Source organism: Ranitomeya variabilis, unplaced genomic scaffold (genome assembly GCF_051348905.1).
Source record: "Ranitomeya variabilis isolate aRanVar5 unplaced genomic scaffold, aRanVar5.hap1 Scaffold_518, whole genome shotgun sequence".
Taxonomy (NCBI): domain Eukaryota; kingdom Metazoa; phylum Chordata; class Amphibia; order Anura; family Dendrobatidae; genus Ranitomeya; species Ranitomeya variabilis.
Window position 1 is genome coordinate 42,501 of NW_027508170.1, and position 16,808 is coordinate 59,308.

A 16,808-nucleotide genomic window follows, 5' to 3' on the forward strand; every position below is an offset into this window, starting at 1 on the left:
TGAGATTAAAGCATAAGCTAATTTTGCATGTTAGCATAATTATAAGAATGAGATAAAAAGGTTTAAAAGAACTCATACTAGTGGCAGCAGTGGGATTTGAACTCACAAGTCTGTTGGAATATGGGTAAGTCTCTTAACAATAGGAAAAATCAAAGATTCTTTCAACTGTCTCTTCCTAAACAGAAATTAACACACTCATGAAAATACAAAATCATAAGAATTAGATCAAAGGGTTCTCAAAACCTCATAATAATGGCAGCAGTGGGATTTGAATGGGCATGTCTCTAAACATTAGAAAAAAGCAAGGATTCTTTCAACAGTCTTTATCTGAACTGAAAACTGGAAAATCATGCAAATACAAAAGAAGATTAAATCACATGCTAATTTGCATGTTAGCAAAATCATAAGAATAAGTACAAAAACATTTCAAGATCTCATAATACTGGCAGCAGTGGGTTTAAAGCATATGCTAATTTTGCATGTTAGCATAATTATAAGAATAAGATAAAAAGGTTTAAAAGAACTCATACTAGTGGCATTTGAACCCACAAGTCTGTTAAAATTTAGGTAAGTCTCTAAACAATAGGAACAATCAATGATTCTTTCAACTGTCTTTTCCAAAACAGAAATGCACACACTCATGGAAATACAAAATACTCAGAATTAGATCAAAGGGTTCTCAAAACCTCATAATACTGGCAGCAGTGTGATTTGAACCCACGCCTCCGAACAGACTGGAGCCTTAATTCAGCGCCTTAGACCACTCGGCCATGCTACCTTAAACAGCATGGTTAATTAAGCTTCCTTAGAGAAAGTGAAGTACATTTGACAACATTTAAAATTAGTACATTTTGGAAAATGGGCATGTCTCTAAACATTAGGCAAAAACAAAGATTCTATCAACGGTCTTTATCTTAACTGAAAACTGCTAAATCATACAAATACAAAAGAAGATTATATCACATGCTAATTTGCATGCTAGCAAAATCATAAGAATAAGTACAAAAACATTTCAAGATCTCATTATACTGGCAGCAGTGAGATTAAAGCATAAGCTAATTTTGCATGTTAGCATAATTATAAGAATGAGATAAAAAGGTTTAAAAGAACTCATACTAGTGGCAGCAGTGGGATTTGAACTCACAAGTCTGTTGGAGTATGGGTAAGTCTCTTAACAATAGGAAAAATCAATGATTCTTTCAACTGTCTTTTCCTAAACAGAAATTAACACACTCATGAAAATACAAAATCATAAGAATTAGATCAAAGGGCTCTCAAAACCTCATAATAATGGCAGCAGTGGGATTTGAATGGGCATGTCTCTAAACATTAGAAAAAAGCAAGGATTCTTTCAACAGTCTTTATCTGAACTGAAAACTGGAAAATCATGCAAATACAAAAGAAGATTAAATCACATGCTAATTTGCATGTTAGCAAAATCATAAGAATAAGTACAAAAACATTTCAAGATCTCATAATACTGGCAGCAGTGGGTTTAAAGCATATGCTAATTTTGCATGTTAGCATAATTATAAGAATAAGATAAAAAGGTTTAAAAGAACTCATACTAGTGGCATTTGAACCCACAAGTCTGTAAAAAATTTAGGTAAGTCTCTAAACTAAAGTCTAAAACTGTCTTTTCCAAAACAGAAATGCACACACTCATGGAAATACAAAATCCTCAGAATTAGATCAAAGGGTTCTCAAAACCTCATAATACTGGCAGCAGTGGGATTTGAACCCACGCCTCCAAAGAGACTGGAGCCTTAATCCAGCACCTTAGACCGCTTGGCCATGCTACCTAATGCATCATTAAAAGAGCTTCCTTAGAGTAAGTTTAGTGTATCTGACTACATTTTAAACTTGTGCATTGTGGAAAATGGATAGGTCTCTAAACAAAAAGGAAAAAGCAATGATTCTATCTTTTGTCTTTTCCAAAAAAGCAAAGCACGCACTCATACAAAAATATGCTAATTTTTCTGTTAGCAAAATCATAAATATAAGCTGAAAAGGTTTTCAAAACCTCAATATGTTGGCAGCAGTGGGATTTGAACCCACGCCTCCAAAGAGACTGGAGCCTAAATCCAGCACCTTAGACCACTCGGCCATGCTACCCTAAACAGCATGGTTAATTAAGCTTCCTTAGAGAAAGTGAAGTACATTTGACAACATTTAAAATTAGTACATTTTGGAAAATAGGCATGTCTCTAAACATTAGAAAAAAGCAAGGATTCTTTCAACAGTCTTTATCTGAACTGAAAACTGCAAAATCATGCAAATACAAAAGAAGATTAAATCACATGCTAATTTGCATGCTAGCAAAATCATAAGAATAAGTACAAAAACATTTCAAGATCTCATAATACTGGCAGCAGTGGGTTTAAAGCATATGCTAATTTTGCATGTTAGCATAATTATAAGAATAAGATAAAAAGGTTTAAAAGAACTCATACTAGTGGCAGCAGTGGGATTTGAACTCACAAGTCTGTTGGAATATGGGTAAGTCTCTTAACAATAGGAAAAATCAAAGATTCTTTCAACTGTCTCTTCCTAAACAGAAATTAACACACTCATGAAAATACAAAATCATAAGAATTAGATCAAAGGGTTCTCAAAACCTCATAATAATGGCAGCAGTGGCATTTGAATGGGCATGTCTCTAAACATTAGAAAAAAGCAAGGATTCTTTCAACAGTCTTTATCTGAACTGAAAACTGGAAAATCATGCAAATACAAAAGAAGATTAAATCACATGCTAATTTGCATGTTAGCAAAATCATAAGAATAAGTACAAAAACATTTCAAGATCTCATAATACTGGCAGCAGTGGGTTTAAAGCATATGCTAATTTTGCATGTTAGCATAATTATAAGAATAAGATAAAAAGGTTTAAAAGAACTCATACTAGTGGCATTTGAACCCACAAGTCTGTTAAAATTTAGGTAAGTCTCTAAACTAAAGTCGAAAACTGTCTTTTCCAAAACAGAAATGCACACACTAATGGAAATACAAAATCCTCAGAATTAGATCAAAGGGTTCTCAAAACATCATAATACTGGCAGCAGTGGGATTTGAACCCACGCCTCCGAAGAGACTGGAGCCTTAATCCAGCGCCTTAGACCGCTCGGCCATGCTACATAATGCATCATTAAAAGAGCTTCCTTAGAGTAAGTTTAGTGTATCTGACTACATTTTAAACTTGTGCATTGTGGAAAATGGATAGGTCTCTAAACAAAAAGGAAAAAGCAATGATTCTATCTTTTGTCTTTTCCAAAAAAGCAAAGCACGCACTCATACAAAAATATGCTAATTTTTCTATTAGCAAAATCATAAATATAAGCTGAAAAGGTTTTCAAAACCTCAATATGTTGGCAGCAGTGGGATTTGAACCCACGCCTCCGAACAGACTGGAGCCTTAATCCAGCGCCTTAGACCACTCGGCCATGCTACCTTAAACAGCATGGTTAATTAAGCTTCCTTAGAGAAAGTGAAGTACATTTGACAACATTTAAAATTAGTACATTTTGGAAAATGGGCATGTCTCTAAACATTAGGCAAAAACAAAGATTCTATCAACGGTCTTTATCTTAACTGAAAACTGCTAAATCATACAAATACAAAAGAAGATTATATCACATGCTAATTTGCATGCTAGCAAAATCATAAGAATAAGTACAAAAACATTTCAAGATCTCATTATACTGGCAGCAGTGAGATTAAAGCATAAGCTAATTTTGCATGTTAGCATAATTATAAGAATGAGATAAAAAGGTTTAAAAGAACTCATACTAGTGGCAGCAGTGGGATTTGAACTCACAAGTCTGTTGGAATATGGGTAAGTCTCTTAACAATAGGAAAAATCAAAGATTCTTTCAACTGTCTCTTCCTAAACAGAAATTAACACACTCATGAAAATACAAAATCATAAGAATTAGATCAAAGGGTTCTCAAAACCTCATAATAATGGCAGCAGTGGGATTTGAATGGGCATGTCTCTAAACATTAGAAAAAAGCAAGGATTCTTTCAACAGTCTTTATCTGAACTGAAAACTGGAAAATCATGCAAATACAAAAGAAGATTAAATCACATGCTAATTTGCATGTTAGCAAAATCATAAGAATAAGTACAAAAACATTTCAAGATCTCATAATACTGGCAGCAGTGGGTTTAAAGCATATGCTAATTTTGCATGTTAGCATAATTATAAGAATAAGATAAAAAGGTTTAAAAGAACTCATACTAGTGGCATTTGAACCCACAAGTCTGTTAAAATTTAGGTAAGTCTCTAAACAATAGGAACAATCAATGATTCTTTCAACTGTCTTTTCCAAAACAGAAATGCACACACTCATGGAAATACAAAATACTCAGAATTAGACCAAAGGGTTCTCAAAACCTCATAATACTGGCAGCAGTGTGATTTGAACCCACGCCTCCTAAGAGACTGGAGCCTTAATCCAGCGCCTTAGACCGCTCGGCCATGCTACCTAATGCATCATTAAAAGAGCTTCCTTAGAGTAAGTTTAGTGTATCTGACTACATTTTAAACTTGTGCATTGTGGAAAATGGATAGGTCTCTAAACAAAAAGGAAAAAGCAATGATTCTATCTTTTGTCTTTTCCAAAAAAGCAAAGCACGCACTCATACAAAAATATGCTAATTTTTCTGTTAGCAAAATCATAAATATAAGCTGAAAAGGTTTTCAAAACCTCAATATGTTGGCAGCAGTGGGATTTGAACCCACGCCTCCAAAGAAACTGGAGCCTAAATCCAGCGCCTTAGACCACTCGGCCATGCTACCCTAAACAGCATGGTTAATTAAGCTTCCTTAGAGAAAGTGAAGTACATTTGACAACATTTAAAATTAGTACATTTTGGAAAATAGGCATGTCTCTAAACATTAGAAAAAAGCAAGGATTCTTTCAACAGTCTTTATCTGAACTGAAAACTGCAAAATCATGCAAATACAAAAGAAGATTAAATCACATGCTAATTTGCATGCTAGCAAAATCATAAGAATAAGTACAAAAACATTTCAAGATCTCATAATACTGGCAGCAGTGAGATTAAAGCATATGCTAATTTTGCATGTTAGCATAATTATAAGAATGAGATAAAAAGGTTTAAAAGAACTCATACTAGTGGCAGCAGTGGGATTTGAACTCACAAGTCTGTTGGAATATGGGTAAGTCTCTTAACAATAGGAAAAATCAATGATTCTCTCAACTGTCTTTTCCTAAACAGAAATTAACACCCTCATGAAAATACAAAATCATAAGAATTAGATCAAAGGGTTCTCAAAACCTCATAATAATGGCAGCAGTGGGATTTGAATGGGCATGTCTCTAAACATTAGAAAAAAGCAAGGATTCTTTCAACAGTCTTTATCTGAACTGAAAACTGGAAAATCATGCAAATACAAAAGAAGATTAAATCACATGCTAATTTGCATGTTAGCAAAATCATAAGAATAAGTACAAAAACATTTCAAGATCTCATAATACTGGCAGCAGTGGGTTTAAAGCATATGCTAATTTTGCATGTTAGCATAATTATAAGAATAAGATAAAAAGGTTTAAAAGAACTCATACTAGTGGCATTTGAACCCACAAGTCTGTTAAAATTTAGGTAAGTCTCTAAACAATAGGAACAATCAATGATTCTTTCAACTGTCTTTTCCAAAACAGAAATGCACACACTCATGGAAATACAAAATAATCAGAATTAGATCAAAGGGTTCTCAAAACCTCATAATACTGGCAGCAGTGGGATTTGAACCCACGCCTCCGAAGAGACTGGAGCCTTAATCCAGCGCCTTAGACCGCTCGGCCATGCTACCTAATGCATCATTAAAAGAGCTTCCTGAGAGTAACTTTAGTGTATCTGACTACATTTTATACTTGTGCATTGTGGAAAATGGATAGGTCTCTAAACAAAAAGGAAAAAGCAATGATTCTATCTTTTGTCTTTTCCAAAAAAGCAAAGCACGCACTCATACAAAAATATGCTAATTTTTCTGTTAGCAAAATCATAAATATAAGCTGAAAAGGTTTTCAAAACCTCAATATGTTGGCAGCAGTGGGATTTGAACCCACGCCTCCAAAGAGACTGGAGCCTAAACCCAGCGCCTTAGACTACTCGGCCATGCTACCTTAAACAGCATGATTAATTAAGCTTCCTTAGAGAAAGTGAAGTACATTTGACAACATTTAAAATTAGTACATTTTGGAAAATGGGCATGTCTCTAAACATTAGGCAAAAAACAAAGATTCTATCAACGGTCTTTATCTTAACTGAAAACTGCTAAATCATACAAATACAAAAGAAGATTATATCACATGCTAATTTGCATGCTAGCAAAATCATAAGAATAAGTACAAAAACATTTCAAGATCTCATAATACTGGCAGCAGTGAGATTAAAGCATATGCTAATTTTGCATGTTAGCATAATTATAAGAATGAGATAAAATGGTTTAAAAGAACTCATACTAGTGGCAGCAGTGGGATTTGAACTCACAAGTCTGTTGGAATATGGGTAAGTCTCTTAACAATAGGAAAAATCAATGATTCTTTCAACTGTCTTTTCCTAAACAGAAATTAACACACTCATGAAAATACAAAATCATAAGAATTAGATCAAAGGGTTCTCAAAACCTCATAATAATGGCAGCAGTGGGATTTGAATGGGCATGTCTCTAAACATTAGAAAAAAGCAAGGATTCTATCAACAGTCTTTATCTGAACTGAAAACTGCAAAATCATGCAAATACAAAAGAAGATTAAATCACATGCTAATTTGCATGTTAGCAAAATCATAAGAATAAGTACAAAAACATTTCAAGATCTCATAATACTGGCAGCAGTGGGTTTAAAGCATATGCTAATTTTGCATGTTAGCATAATTATAAGAATAAGATAAAAAGGTTTAAAAGAACTCATACTAGTGGCATTTGAACCCACAAGTCTGTTAAAATTTAGGTAAGTCTCTAAACTAAAGTCTAAAACTGTCTTTTCCAAAACAGAAATGCACACACTCATGGAAATACAAAATCCTCAGAATTAGATCAAAGGGTTCTCAAAACCTCATAATACTGGCAGCAGTGGGATTTGAACCCACGCCTCCGAAGAGACTGAGAGCCTTAATCCAGCGCCTTAGACCGCTCGGCCATGCTACGTAATGCATCATTAAAAGAGCTTCCTTAGCGTAAGTTTAGTGTATCTGACTACATTTTAAACTTCTGCATTGTGGAAAATGGATAGGTCTCTAAACAAAAAGGAAAAAGCAATGATTCTATCTTTTGTCTTTTCCAAAAAAGCAAAGCACGCACTCATACAAAAATATGCTAATTTTTCTATTAGCAAAATCATAAATATAAGCTGAAAAGGTTTTCAAAACCTCAATATGTTGGCAGCAGTGGGATTTGAACCCACGCCTCCGAACAGACTGGAGCCTTAATCCAGCGCCTTAGACCACTCGGCCATGCTACCTTAAACAGCACGGTTAATTAAGCTTCCTTAGAGAAAGTGAAGTACATTTGACAACATTTAAAATTAGTACATTTTGGAAAATGGGCATGTCTCTAAACATTAGGCAAAAACAAAGATTCTATCAACGGTCTTTATCTTAACTGAAAACTGCTAAATCATACAAATACAAAAGAAGATTATATCACATGCGAATTTGCATGCTAGCAAAATCATAAGAATAAGTACAAAAACATTTCAAGTTCTCATTATACTGGCAGCAGTGAGATTAAAGCATAAGCTAATTTTGCATGTTAGCATAATTATAAGAATGAGATAAAAAGGTTTAAAAGAACTCATACTAGTGGCAGCAGTGGGATTTGAACTCACAAGTCTGTTGGAATATGGGTAAGTCTCTTAACAATAGGAAAAATCAAAGATTCTTTCAACTGTCTCTTCCTAAACAGAAATTAACACACTCATGAAAATACAAAATCATAAGAATTAGATCAAAGGGTTCTCAAAACCTCATAATAATGGCAGCAGTGGGATTTGAATGGGCATGTCTCTAAACATTAGAAAAAAGCAAGGATTCTTTCAACAGTCTTTATCTGAACTGAAAACTGGAAAATCATGCAAATACAAAAGAAGATTAAATCACATGCTAATTTGCATGTTAGCAAAATCATAAGAATAAGTACAAAAACATTTCAAGATCTCATAATACTGGCAGCAGTGGGTTTAAAGCATATGCTAATTTTGCATGTTAGCATAATTATAAGAATAAGATAAAAAGGTTTAAAAGAACTCATACTAGTGGCATTTGAACCCACAAGTCTGTTAAAATTTAGGTAAGTCTCTAAACAATAGGAACAATCAATGATTCTTTCAACTGTCTTTTCCAAAACAGAAATGCACACACTCATGGAAATACAAAATACTCAGAATTAGATCAAAGGGTTCTCAAAACCTCATAATACTGGCAGCAGTGGGATTTGAACCCACACCTCCGAAGAGACTGGAGCCTTAATCCAGCGCCTTAGACCGCTCGGCCATGCTACCTAATGCATCATTAAAAGAGCTTCCTTAGAGTAAGTTTAGTGTATCTGACTACATTTTAAACTTGTGCATTGTGGAAAATGGATAGGTCTCTAAACAAAAAGGAAAAAGCAATGATTCTATCTTTTGTCTTTTCCAAAAAAGCAAAGCACGCACTCATACAAAAATATGCTAATTTTTCTATTAGCAAAATCATAAATATAAGCTGAAAAGGTTTTCAAAACCTCAATATGTTGGCAGCAGTGGGATTTGAACCCACGGCTCCAAAGAGACTGGAGCCTAAATCCAGCGCCTTAGACCACTCGGCCATGCTACCTTAAACAGTATGGTTAATTAAGCTTCCTTAGAGAAAGTGAAGTACATTTGACAACATTTAAAATTAGTACATTTTGGAAAATGGGCATGTCTCTAAACATTAGGCAAAAACAAAGATTCTATCAATGGTCTTTATCTTAACTGAAAACTGCTAAATCATACAAATACAAAAGAAGATTATATCACATGCTAATTTGCATGCTAGCAAAATCATAAGAATAAGTACAAAAACATTTCAAGATCTCATTATACTGGCAGCAGTGAGATTAAAGCATATGCTAATTTTGCATGTTAGCATAATTATAAGAATGAGATAAAAAGGTTTAAAAGAACTCATACTAGTGGCAGCAGTGGGATTTGAACTCACAAGTCTGTTGGAATATGGGTAAGTCTCTTAACAATAGGAAAAATCAAAGATTCTTTCACCTGTCTCTTCCTAAACAGAAATTAACACACTCATGAAAATACAAAATCATAAGAATTAGATCAAAGGGTTCTCAAAACCTCATAATAAATGGCAGCAGTGGGATTTGAATGGGCATGTCTCTAAACATTAGAAAAAAGCAAGGATTCTTTCAACAGTCTTTATCTGAACTGAAAACTGGAAAATCATGCAAATACAAAAGAAGATTAAATCACATGCTAATTTGCATGTTAGCAAAATCATAAGAATAAGTACAAAAACATTTCAAGATCTCATAATACTGGCAGCAGTGGGTTTAAAGCATATGCTAATTTTGCATGTTAGCATAATTATAAGAATAAGATAAAAAGGTTTAAAAGAACTCATACTAGTGGCATTTGAACCCACAAGTCTGTTAAAATTTAGGTAAGTCTCTAAACAATAGGAACAATCAATGATTCTTTCAACTGTCTTTTCCAAAACAGAAATGCACACACTCATGGAAATACAAAATACTCAGAATTAGATCAAAGGGTTCTCAAAACCTCATAATACTAGCAGCAGCGGGATTTGGACCCACGCCTCCGTAGAGACTGGAGCCTTAATCCAGCGCCTTAGACCGCTCGGCCATGCTACCTAATGCATCATTAAAAGAGCTTCCTTAGAGTAAGTTTAGTGTATCTGACTACATTTTAAACTTGTGCATTGTGGAAAATGGATAGGTCTCTAAACAAAAAGGAAAAAGCAATGATTCTATCTTTTGTCTTTTCCAAAAAAGCAAAGCACGCACTCATACAAAAATATGCTAATTTTTCTATTAGCAAAATCATAAATATAAGCTGAAAAAGTTTTCAAAACCTCAATATGTTGGCAGCAGTGGGATTTGAACCCACACCTCCAAAGAGACTGAAGACTAAATCCAGCGTCTTAGACCACTCGGCCATGCTACCTTAAACAGCATGGTTAATTAAGCTTCCTGAGAGAAAGTGAAGTACATTTGACAACATTTAAAATTAGTACATTTTGGAAAATGGGCATGTCTCTAAACATTAGGCAAAAACAAAGATTCTATCAATGGTCTTTATCTTAACTGAAAACTGCTAAATCATACAAATACAAAAGAAGATTATATCACATGCTAATTTGCATGCTAGCAAAATCATAAGAATAAGTACAAAAACATTTCAAGATCTCATTATACTGGCAGCAGTGAGATTAAAGCATATGCTAATTTTGCATGTTAGCATAATTATAAGAATGAGATAAAAAGGTTTAAAAGAACTCATACTAGTGGCAGCAGTGGGATTTGAACTCACAAGTCTGTTGGAATATGGGTAAGTCTCTTAACAATAGGAAAAATCAAAGATTCTTTCACCTGTCTCTTCCTAAACAGAAATTAACACACTCATGAAAATACAAAATCATAAGAATTAGATCAAAGGGTTCTCAAAACCTCATAATAATGGCAGCAGTGGGATTTGAATGGGCATGTCTCTAAACATTAGAAAAAAGCAAGGATTCTTTCAACAGTCTTTATCTGAACTGAAAACTGGAAAATCATGCAAATACAAAAGAAGATTAAATCACATGCTAATTTGCATGTTAGCAAAATCATAAGAATAAGTACAAAAACATTTCAAGATCTCATAATACTGGCAGCAGTGGGTTTAAAGCATATGCTAATTTTGCATGTTAGCATAATTATAAGAATAAGATAAAAAGGTTTAAAAGAACTCATACTAGTGGCATTTGAACCCACAAGTCTGTTAAAATTTAGGTAAGTCTCTAAACAATAGGAACAATCAATGATTCTTTCAACTGTCTTTTCCAAAACAGAAATGCACACACTCATGGAAATACAAAATACTCAGAATTAGATCAAAGGGTTCTCAAAACCTCATAATACTAGCAGCAGCGGGATTTGAACCCACGCCTCCGAAGAGACTGGAGCCTTAATCCAGCGCCTTAGACCGCTCGGCCATGCTACCTAATGCATCATTAAAAGAGCTTCCTTAGAGTAAGTTTAGTGTATCTGACTACATTTTAAACTTGTGCATTGTGGAAAATGGATAGGTCTCTAAACAAAAAGGAAAAAGCAATGATTCTATCTTTTGTCTTTTCCAAAAAAGCAAAGCACGCACTCATACAAAAATATGCTAATTTTTCTATTAGCAAAATCATAAATATAAGCTGAAAAAGTTTTCAAAACCTCAATATGTTGGCAGCAGTGGGATTTGAACCCACGCCTCCAAAGAGACTGAAGCCTAAATCCAGCATCTTAGACCACTCGGCCATGCTACCTTAAACAGCATGGTTAATTAAGCTTCCTTAGAGAAAGTGAAGTACATTTGACAACATTTAAAATTAGTACATTTTGGAAAATGGGCATGTCTCTAAACATTAGGCAAAAACAAAGATTCTATCAACGGTCTTTATCTTAACTGAAAACTGCTAAATCATACAAATACAAAAGAAGATTATATCACATGCTAATTTGCATGCTAGCAAAATCATAAGAATAAGTACAAAAACATTTCAAGATCTCATTATACTGGCAGCAGTGAGATTAAAGCATATGCTAATTTTGCATGTTAGCATAATTATAAGAATGAGATAAAAAGGTTTAAAAGAACTCATACTAGTGGCAGCAGTGGGATTTGAACTCACAAGTCTGTTGGAATATGGGTAAGTCTCTTAACAATAGGAAAAATCAAAGATTCTTTCACCTGTCTCTTCCTAAACAGAAATTAACACACTCATGAAAATACAAAATCATAAGAATTAGATCAAAGGGTTCTCAAAACCTCATAATAATGGCAGCAGTGGGATTTGAATGGGCATGTCTCTAAACATTAGAAAAAAGCAAGGATTCTTTCAACAGTCTTTATCTGAACTGAAAACTGGAAAATCATGCAAATACAAAAGAAGATTAAATCACATGCTAATTTGCATGTTAGCAAAATCATAAGAATAAGTACAAAAACATTTCAAGATCTCATAATACTGGCAGCAGTGGGTTTAAAGCATATGCTAATTTTGCATGTTAGCATAATTATAAGAATAAGATAAAAAGGTTTAAAAGAACTCATACTAGTGGCATTTGAACCCACAAGTCTGTTAAAATTTAGGTAAGTCTCTAAACAATAGGAACAATCAATGATTCTTTCAACTGTCTTTTCCAAAACAGAAATGCACACACTAATGGAAATACAAAATACTCAGAATTAGATCAAAGGGTTCTCAAAACCTCATAATACTAGCAGCAGCGGGATTTGAACCCACGCCTCCGAAGAGACTGGAGCCTTAATCCAGCGCCTTAGACCGCTCGGCCATGCTACCTAATGCATCATTAAAAGAGCTTCCTTAGAGTAAGTTTAGTGTATCTGACTACATTTTAAACTTGTGCATTGTGGAAAATGGATAGGTCTCTAAACAAAAAGGAAAAAGCAATGATTCTATCTTTTGTCTTTTCCAAAAAAGCAAAGCACGCACTCATACAAAAATATGCTAATTTTTCTATTAGCAAAATCATAAATATAAGCTGAAAAAGTTTTCAAAACCTCAATATGTTGGCAGCAGTGGGATTTGAACCCACGCCTCCAAAGAGACTGAAGCCTAAATCCAGCGTCTTAGACCACTCGGCCATGCTACCTTAAACAGCATGGTTAATTAAGCTTCCTGAGAGAAAGTGAAGTACATTTGACAACATTTAAAATTAGTACATTTTGGAAAATGGGCATGTCTCTAAACATTAGGCAAAAACAAAGATTCTATCAACGGTCTTTATCTTAACTGAAAACTGCTAAATCATACAAATACAAAAGAAGATTATATCACATGCTAATTTGCATGCTAGCAAAATCATAAGAATAAGTACAAAAACATTTCAAGATCTCATTATACTGGCAGCAGTGAGATTAAAGCATATGCTAATTTTGCATGTTAGCATAATTATAAGAATGAGATAAAAAGGTTTAAAAGAACTCATACTAGTGGCAGCAGTGGGATTTGAACTCACAAGTCTGTTGGAATATGGGTAAGTCTCTTAACAATAGGAAAAATCAAAGATTCTTTCACCTGTCTCTTCCTAAACAGAAATTAACACACTCATGAAAATACAAAATCATAAGAATTAGATCAAAGGGTTCTCAAAACCTCATAATAATGGCAGCAGTGGGATTTGAATGGGCATGTCTCTAAACATTAGAAAAAAGCAAGGATTCTTTCAACAGTCTTTATCTGAACTGAAAACTGGAAAATCATGCAAATACAAAAGAAGATTAAATCACATGCTAATTTGCATGTTAGCAAAATCATAAGAATAAGTACAAAAACATTTCAAGATCTCATAATACTGGCAGCAGTGGGTTTAAAGCATATGCTAATTTTGCATGTTAGCATAATTATAAGAATAAGATAAAAAGGTTTAAAAGAACTCATACTAGTGGCATTTGAACCCACAAGTCTGTTAAAATTTAGGTAAGTCTCTAAACAATAGGAACAATCAATGATTCTTTCAACTGTCTTTTCCAAAACAGAAATGCACACACTCATGGAAATACAAAATACTCAGAATTAGATCAAAGGGTTCTCAAAACCTCATAATACTAGCAGCAGCGGGATTTGAACCCACGCCTCCGAAGAGACTGGAGCCTTAATCCAGCGCCTTAGACCGCTCGGCCATGCTACCTAATGCATCATTAAAAGAGCTTCCTTAGAGTAAGTTTAGTGTATCTGACTACATTTTAAACTTGTGCATTGTGGAAAATGGATAGGTCTCTAAACAAAAAGGAAAAAGCAATGATTCTATCTTTTGTCTTTTCCAAAAAAGCAAAGCACGCACTCATACAAAAATATGCTAATTTTTCTATTAGCAAAATCATAAATATAAGCTGAAAAAGTTTTCAAAACCTCAATATGTTGGCAGCAGTGGGATTTGAACCCACGCCTCCAAAGAGACTGAAGCCTAAATCCAGCGCCTTAGACCACTCGGCCATGCTACCTTAAACAGCATGGTTAATTAAGCTTCCTTAGAGAAAGTGAAGTACATTTGACAACATTTAAAATTAGTACATTTTGGAAAATGGGCATGTCTCTAAACATTAGGCAAAAACAAAGATTCTATCAACGGTCTTTATCTTAACTGAAAACTGCTAAATCATACAAATACAAAAGAAGATTATATCACATGCTAATTTGCATGCTAGCAAAATCATAAGAATAAGTACAAAAACATTTCAAGATCTCATTATACTGGCAACAGTGAGATTAAAGCATATGCTAATTTTGCATGTTAGCATAATTATAAGAATGAGATAAAAAGGTTTAAAAGAACTCATACTAGTGGCAGCAGTGGGATTTGAACTCACAAGTCTGTTGGAATATGGGTAAGTCTCTTAACAATAGGAAAAATCAAAGATTCTTTCGACTGTCTCTTCCTAAACAGAAATTAACACACTCATGAAAATACAAAATCATAAGAATTAGATCAAAGGGTTCTCAAAACCTCATAATAATGGCAGCAGTGGGATTTGAATAGGCATGTCTCTAAACATTAGAAAAAAGCAAGGATTCTTTCAACAGTCTTTATCTGAACTGAAAACTGGAAAATCATGCAAATACAAAAGAAGATTAAATCACATGCTAATTTGCATGTTAGCAAAATCATAAGAATAAGTACAAAAACATTTCAAGATCTCATAATACTGGCAGCAGTGGGTTTAAAGCATATGCTAATTTTGCATGTTAGCATAATTATAAGAATAAGATAAAAAGGTTTAAAATAACTCATACTAGTGGCATTTGAACCCACAAGTCTGTTAAAATTTAGGTAAGTCTCTAAACTAAAGTCTAAAACTGTCTTTTCCAAAACAGAAATGCACACACTCATGGAAATTCAAAATCCTCAGAATTAGATCAAAGGGTTCTCAAAACCTCATAATACTGGCAGCAGTGGGATTTGAACCCACGCCTCCAAAGAGACTGGAGCCTTAATCCAGCGCCTTAGACCGCTCGGCCATGCTACTAATGCATCATTAAAAGAGCTTCCTGAGAGTAAGTTTAGTGTATCTGACTACATTTTAAACTTGTGAATTGTGGAAAATGGATAGGTCTCTAAACAAATAGGAAAAAGCAATGATTCTATCTTTTGTCTTTTCCAAAAAAGCAAAGCACGCACTCATACAAAAATATGCTAATTTTCTATTAGCAAAATCATAAATATAAGCTGAAAAAGGTTTTCAAAACCTCAATATGTTAGCAGCAGTGGGATTTGAACCCACGCCTCCAAAGAGACTGGAGCCTAAATCCAGCGCCTTAGACCACTCGGCCATGCTACCTTAAACAGCATGGTTAATTAAGCTTCCTTAGAGAAAGTGAAGTACATTTGACAACATTTAAAATTAGTACATTTTGGAAAATGGGCATGTCTCTAAACATTAGGCAAAAACAAAGATTCTATCAACGGTCTTTATCTTAACTGAAAACTGCTAAATCATACAAATACAAAAGAAGATTATATCACATGCTAATTTGCATGCTAGCAAAATCATAAGAATAAGTACAAAAACATTTCAAGATCTCATAATACTGGCAGCAGTGAGATTAAAGCATATGCTAATTTTGCATGTTAGCATAATTATAAGAATGAGATAAAAAGGTTTAAAAGAACTCATACTAGTGGCAGCAGTGGGATTTGAACTCACAAGTCTGTTGGAATATGGGTAAGTCTCTTAACAATAGGAAAAATCAATGATTCTTTCAACTGTCTCTTCCTAAACAGAAATTAACACACTCATGAAAATACAAAATCATAAGAATTAGATCAAAGGGTTCTCAAAACCTCATAATAATGGCAGCAGTGGGATTTGAATGGGCATGTCTCTAAACATTAGAAAAAAGCAAGGATTCTTTCAACAGTCTTTATCTGAACTGAAAACTGGAAAATCATGCAAATACAAAAGAAGATTAAATCACATGCTAATTTGCATGTTAGCAAAATCATAAGAATAAGTACAAAAACATTTCAAGATCTCATAATACTGGCAGCAGTGGGTTTAAAGCATATGCTAATTTTGCATGTTAGCATAATTATAAGAATAAGATAAAAAGGTTTAAAAGAACTCATACTAGTGGCATTTGAACCCACAAGTCTGTTAAAATTTAGGTAAGTCTCTAAACAATAGGAACAATCAATGATTCTTTCAACTGTCTTTTCCAAAACAGAAATGCACACACTCATGGAAATACAAAATACTCAGAATTAGATCAAAGGGTTCTCAAAACCTCATAATACTAGCAGCAGCGGGATTTGAACCCACGCCTCCGAAGAGACTGGAGCCTTAATCCAGCGCCTTAGACCGCTCGGCCATGCTACCTAATGCATCATTAAAAGAGCTTCCTTAGAGTAAGTTTAGTGTATCTGACTACATTTTAAACTTGTGCATTGTGGAAAATGGATAGGTCTCTAAACAAAAAGGAAAAAGCAATGATTCTATCTTTTGTCTTTTCCAAAAAAGCAAAGCACGCACTCATACAAAAATATGCTAATTTTTCTATTAGCAAA

At 34.0% G+C, this 16,808-nt stretch overlaps 1 non-coding gene across 1 annotated transcript; it reads right to left on the bottom strand.

The window, feature by feature from the left end:
- Nucleotides 1–4,720: 4,720 nt before the first annotated feature.
- Nucleotides 4,721–4,802, bottom strand: TRNAL-UAG (transfer RNA leucine (anticodon UAG)). The gene has a single exon. It is a non-coding gene; the product is annotated as a tRNA-Leu (tRNA).
- Nucleotides 4,803–16,808: the final 12,006 nt, after the last annotated feature.